At 41.8% G+C, this 6,922-nt stretch overlaps 1 long non-coding RNA gene across 1 annotated transcript; it reads left to right on the top strand.

The window, feature by feature from the left end:
• Positions 1–526: 526 nt before the first annotated feature.
• On the top strand, positions 527–5,074 carry LOC113238478. Its single transcript, XR_003311102.1, has 3 exons — positions 527–971; positions 2,879–2,976; positions 4,954–5,074. It is a non-coding gene; the product is annotated as an uncharacterized LOC113238478 (long non-coding RNA).
• Positions 5,075–6,922: the final 1,848 nt, after the last annotated feature.

Below are 6,922 nucleotides of genomic sequence, written 5' to 3'. Positions count from 1 at the left end.
TTTGTTTGTTTTCATGATATTACATGCGCTTTATTTTGTGTCCACTCAGTTTTCTTATTAAAGTGTTATTACTGTGTACATGTTTAAAGTACGTATATAATTGCAAGAATTAACCTATAAGATTTTGCTCAAAATGAAGCCACACGCTTGTATTGGCAACACTTAATCCTCATTGCGTTCTATTACTACATGTTTCGTGGAATATAACATAATTTATAATCAAAATTTTATGTAATTAACTAATTTGTTATTGTGCTGCAATGTTTATCGAAAATAATTCTTTTCTTTTTCGTAATTGTTTTATGGGTGCGATAGAAATGTGAGTCAACTAATTTTATACAAAATGAACTTTCACCCTGGTTATATTGACAACTAAACGTATAGTGAAAGGTGTAACAAAAAATTGCAATGTGCAAAGCAAAATGGCTGAAGGTGCATTGACAGAGATGTGTCGCCGATAATAAGCGAAATCATCGTCGTTTCGCCATAGAACATCAGTGAAAAGTTTTGGTTTTATTATACTGGTTCGTAACTTTGTTTTGTGATTTATAAAGTGGATGTAATAATGTTTGATGTTCAGCTATCTTCTCTTCAATGGCTCCTGGTCCTCAAGATCTTTGTTTCCATCAATGGATTACGCATATTACATGGAGATTTGGAATCCGGAGAGGCGATCGATAGCCGCGTGTGGCCTGTCCCGTGAGGCCTTCGCGTTCGCGCGCGGCTGTAAAGCTGCATGATCGATCTTCGTGGGCAACTTTCGTTTCGTGTACTTGCCTGTCGCCTGGAATTCGTTGTTTCGTCGTGTTAACGCCCGCGCGCCGCTTTCGTGATGATAAAAGTCGATTTTCTCTGCAGCGGCGCCGCCGGGCTACGCGTTGAATCCGTGCCCATCGCGTGAGGGCCGCGGTCTCGCCGCGCGCGATTCGGAGCCCTAGCTCCTTCTGATTCCCGTTTTCAGAAACCTAGAGGTAAGATCTGTTATAATTTTCGTCGCAGGTGTCCCAGGTACAGTAATCAATATGGCAGACATTTTGAAAAAGTTTATTTTTACTTGGATATTGCTATTAATGATTCATCGTGTATTTTCGTCTTTCGCATGTCATGTGAAACTTTGGCTGTAAATTGTCTACAACAATCTTCCAATTACAAACAGACTAAAGGTTTATATATGATTTACTAAACTCTTACAGCAGTGGCAATGTTGCTGTGGTTCGGATCACCCCTGCCTGAACATGCCTCACATTTCAAAATTACATTAATATTATACTTTTGATGACCTTGGTGGGTGCTGGAGGTGGAGGTCCCAGGTTCGATTTCCAGTTGAACCAATTTGGAAAATGAAATTTTCTAAGTTGGTTCTGGTCTGCGTGTGCTTGGAAGTGCCCCAGAGTGATTTTGTTGTTCTGGTACTCATTGTACACAGAATTCCCTAGTTTATGCCCAGGCAATCAGTTTGGTTGTGTGACACATTATTGTCATTATAATGGTGTGGTACAGTGTAATAAACTAGTGTCTGGAACATATACTAACATTTTATTTATTACTAGATGACTGTCGCACTTAGCCAGTTTCCATATCACGACTATCTGTAGTTACTGTATTGTGGATATTAATTGGCAGTCATGCCTAGCTGATCCCACTGGATCATGATGACAATTTATTGTTTCATCACAGCAGCTGCCTTGTGAGACATGAGATAGCGAGAAATAAAGTGTGATGACAATAGTAGCTGCGATTATGTCTTCACATTTATATTGTGACGTTTTATTTATCGTCAGACAACAGTTGTTCTAACTCTTCCCATTGTCTTGACAAGAAACTTCATTTAAATATACACTATGCTTTAAACTACACAACTATGCGTAGTCACAATGTAATGTGAACGCGCCCTTAATATTATCACATTGTCCAACGTACATGACAATTAAGAAACATTACAAAATCTGCTAGATTTTTGCAAGAATTTTACTTTAAAGCACTTTTGTGCTTCATAAAATTAATTTTTATCTGGAATGTGTTCAGCATTTTCTTAAAAGTAAATCTTGATATTCTTAGTAAACAGATTTTTGGTATATTTAGTCTTTTAGAACATTTTTTTTAATATATATAACACATAATACATGTGTAGATAATACTTGTTTATTCAGCGGGACCATCGAATAACACAAAACTATGAAAATATTCCACCAACACAATGAGCATTGGGCATGCCCAAGTCTCCCTTCACAGCCAGTACCCAAAAACACTCATTTTTCAATAAACATCAATAATTCAAATATTGTTATGTGAAATATTTCATCGTGATTTACAAGATTTAATAAACATACGATTAAACGTAAACAAAGAAACTTTGTCTTATCGAATAACTGTTTTATTATTTACATCGAATTCACAAATTATATTTCACTTTTGTGTACTACACCAAACCGGAAAACTGTTTATGATTTTAACAAGAAAAAGGAATGGGAGGTGAAAAAACAAAAATGTTTAAATAAATCGCTCTAAATGGTGATAACTCTGTGCGATAACAAAAAAAGCTCTAGAGTAAATACATGTCTGATGCAAAATGCTGGGGCGGGGATGGGAATCAACGGGAATGACGCTTATACATTTGAGCTTACTACCAATTACAGTTACAATCTAAAAAGTGCCCAATAGCACAAACAAAAAACTTAGTAGTTAATTTTTGGAAAATTTGTTAAGTACGTTTTCTTGAAAGTTGTGGTACAAATATGTTGTTCGTGATGTTAATAATATAGTCCTATGAGGCTATTAGTATTTTACAATTAAATCTGTGTATGTACGCATATAAAGAGATACCATGATTTCTATCTGATAGCAATACCACATATTAACACATGCTAATATAAAACAGGATGTCGCGCCGCAACGGATCTATATCCCGCGCAGTGGAGGCAGCCTCCAAAAACCGACTACACATGGATCGGAATCCACAGCACTCCAGGATTACCGGTGAGTACATTAAAACTAAATAATGAATAGGTTCAAGCTTTGCATCAAAACTGTGTTAATAAAGATCTTGTGTTGAATATTTCTTCATGCAGTAAATTTGTCCACCTTCCCTTTTGCATAAGATTAATTAAATAAACACAAACGTAACTGCTACGAAAAATATACTCGACACGTCTTTCATCCCCCTATGAGGCATAATAAAGCTATTATATCCACATTGAACTGTCAAATTCGAGTGATAAACCGGCCTTTTAAAATTTTATCACAATTTTATGTCATGGCTAGCGCCGGCGATCAATGACTGCAAAAGATGTCACAACACAGTGCCAAACATGGCTGCAAAGTCGCAGCTGATTTTAAAACATTTGCACAGTAATTTTATCAACGTAAAAATTGAGCACAACAAACGAGATGAAAAGACATTTTTTGATTTATGGTTTTCGCGGCGATGATTAAGCGACAAAGATAGCTATATACGTAATTTCATATCGTCCTTGTTCTCCAAAATGTGTAACAATAGTTCATTACCAAATAAGCAAACTTAGATTTATCAACTGAATTAAAAATTGTCATGGGGAGGTTCTGCGATTTAAAGCTTCAAATGGCTGTGCAACTGTTGTGGGTAGGTGTATCGCTTACTTTTTTCGTTCTGAGATCAAACAACGGCTTGAACAAAAGTCTTCGATCAGTGCGTTTTGCCAGCGGCGACCTACGGCTCTGAACCATTGTCACTTACTATGGGCCTCATAATAAAGCTCAAAAGTCATTCACCGAGCTGTGGAGCGAGAAATGCTCGACATTTCTCTACGTGATCGAATCATAAATGAGGAGATCTATAGAATAACGAAAGTCACGGACAAAGTTGCAAAGGAACCAAGTTGAAGCAACTTTAACGGGCAGAAAGATCCTCGAATGGAGAGAATCGACGAGTAACCGATGGATGCATGTCGCGTCCGACATCAGTCAAGTCGTCGTCTCAGTGGACGTCTTTCGGCTGATATGATGGTGATGTTATTTATAAGAAAAAGAAATGGTCTTTTCCCTTCGATGTGACTGGACTCGAGCCAGCCTCTGTTACCTAACCGTGACTACCTTACGAACTAAACTACATACAGAGTCACCAGATCTATGTATTGAGTTTAAACGGCTTTGTTTGCCAAAGCGCCACCTGTGAGGAACGTATGAAAGTTTCTTTGCTCAGTCAGGTACCTTTGTAACGTCAAACTTAAGCTTTAGAAAAAGGATATAGAAATTGTTAATCTTAAACGTAAATTACAAATAAGAACATTGATTGATTAAATTCGTGTTGTTCTAACGAAATGCGTCGGCAGAAATAGGTATCGACCTATTTCTGCCGCCAAGCAGTAATATGAGAATTACTGCCTTCCGGTTTTGAAGGATAAGGGTTCTGGTGAAATTACAGGCATATGGGACTTGTCAACTTATTTATTTATTTATTCAGTTCACCAACACTATACACATTATAATATTCAATTAGGTATTTAACATTATAAAACAAAGAACTTAATACTATAGAAGTTATAGGTGAAGACAACAAGCAATGTAGAATAAGAACGTTAACATTTACCGTTACAATTAGAATTGATCACACATATTAAATTTAAAAGAATGTAAATAATATTAATAAAGCAAAAAATAAAAAATCAAATCCAAAACAAAGTAATTAAGGTATAACAATATACGTATGTATATATTTAAGATGTCAGGGACTTGATAGTGTCTAAATTTGGGCAAACTGTCGGCAAAGATGTCAACAGTGTTCATACAGTCTTAGAATGGTGGCAATGCCGCTCAATTTAACTGCAACTGTTGTGGATAGGCGTGTTGCATATAACCAGGCGCACGACTTGCTTATGCCGTTACTATTTTAGTAGGTATTTTATAAAAAATAAATATGACTATATTCGAACCAGCATCTGTTGCATAGCCGTGGTTATATTTATATTTTGTTTACAGACCCGTCGAACCCTGCTGGCCGTCGCAAAGAGATCGACAATGTGATGAAGCGAGCTCGTCAGGCCTCACCGGGCAGCTGGGACAGGAAACTTCTAGAAGTTGAACAGAAAGACCCAAATAGGTAAAGCAAAATTGAACAGAAGTGTTAATTGACAGAATGCGCAGCGTCGATTTCTGCTTGCCCAAAGCTAACCTTAAATTTGCTCCTCCATCTATTTTTAACGGTAACCTATCACAAACTCGAATTTTTTTCCGAAATAACGTTTGTTCGAATTTTCATTACACCGAAAACCGAATTATAACGTAACAGTTGTTCTTTCAGGAAATGTTGGATGTTTATCGCAAAGACACGATTAGGTTCGGTTAGGTTAGGTTAAATTTTAAAAGAACAGAGGCAGAGGCGGCAGAGGAGGTAGTGGCTGCGGTCGCTAGGGTTGGGGGTTGTCCCCCAGAATCGGTGAAGTCCGGGGAAGTTAACTTGGATTTCACCGGTTTTGGGGCAGTGTGGTTGCTTTGCCCGATAGAGGCTGCAAAGAAAGTGGTGGAGGGTGGCAGACTCCTTGTGGGCTGAACGTCAGCGCAGGTCAAACTGCTTGACGCCAAGCCCATGAGGTGCTTTAAATGCCTCGAGCTGAGCCACGTAAGGGCCAGATGTACTAGTGCTGTCGACCGTAGTGACCAGTGTTTCCGGTGTGGCCGTTCTTTTGCCAGTGGATGCCAGGCAACACCCCATTGCAAAGTTCGTGCCGCTGCCGGAAGGCCGGCGAATCACAGAGGTGGAGGCAAGGTTACGTTACGTTTGCGTTACTAGCCCGCCCAAGAAAAGAGGGAAGCGGAACGGCGGGGATGGCTCCAGGGTCCCCTCACCGCCATCCCGCCCGAAACCAACTGGGCGGATCGGGGCTATTGAAATGGCCGTTGATTAAAGATGGCCATCCGAGTTCTTCAGGGGAATCTCAACCACTCTATCAGAGCTCAGGGCCTCCTGTTCCAGAGTCTGGCAGAGTGGTCCATACATGTCGCCGTGATCGCCGAGCCTTACCTGGTCCCGACCAGGGACAACTGGGCGGGTGACTGGGACGATTTGGTGGCCATCATAGCCCGGACATCCGCTGGCTCCCCGCCCCTCGAGAGGGCACTACCCTGTACCCTCGAGGGGTCATTGTTTTGTCTCGGCCTTTGTAGGAGGGGTGATGTTCGTCGGGGTGTACTTCTCTCCTAACCGGATCCTTGCCGAGTTCGAACAATATCTGGTCAAGCTTGGCGCTCTGATTGACAGGAGTCGCCCCGACTTGGTGGTCGTGACTGGAGACTTCAACGCCAAGTCCAGGGCGTATGGATCTCTGGTGACTGACGCACGTGGCATGTCGCTGGAGGACTGGGTGGCTATGACCGGTCCACCGAGACAGGTCCACCATTGACGCCATTGCAAAGTTGAGGGACCTGGCGGACGAGGCGGTGGGCAATCGCGAAGTGCTCTTCGCGGTGTCTCTTGACATCGCCAACGCCTTGTAACACACTGCCCTGGTCCACCATACCAGAGGCGCTGAAGTTCCATTGTGTGCCCGAGTATCTACGGAAGATAGTAGAGTCCTACCTCTCCGATAGAGCCGTAATATATCCAAGCCGCGATGGCGTGAGTCGAAGGAGCGTGTCATGCGATGTGCAACAGGGGTCAGTCCTCGGACCGCTCCTGTGGAATATCGGGTACGACTGGGTGCTGCGTGGGGAATGCATTGGTGGAATCAATGTAGTATGTTACGCCGACGAGACGCTGGTTACGGCCCGAGGCAGCACGCACCGGGAAGCTGTAGTATTAGCCACGGCCCCAGTTGCCCATACCGTGACCAGGATTCGGCGTTTGGGCCCAGAGGTAGCACTGGAGAAGTCTGAGGCTTTGTGCTTCCACGGGCCTCGGAACGCACCGCGCCCGGGCACGACATTGGTGGTGGGGGGAGCTTCCATTGCT

The sequence above is a fragment of the Hyposmocoma kahamanoa genome, unplaced genomic scaffold (genome assembly GCF_003589595.1).
Source record: "Hyposmocoma kahamanoa isolate Upper Pololo Valley unplaced genomic scaffold, ASM358959v1 96100, whole genome shotgun sequence".
Classification (NCBI taxonomy): Eukaryota; Metazoa; Arthropoda; class Insecta; order Lepidoptera; family Cosmopterigidae; genus Hyposmocoma; species Hyposmocoma kahamanoa.
The sequence above is the reverse complement of the archived record's forward strand: the minus strand, read 5'-3'. Positions and strand labels throughout refer to the sequence as shown.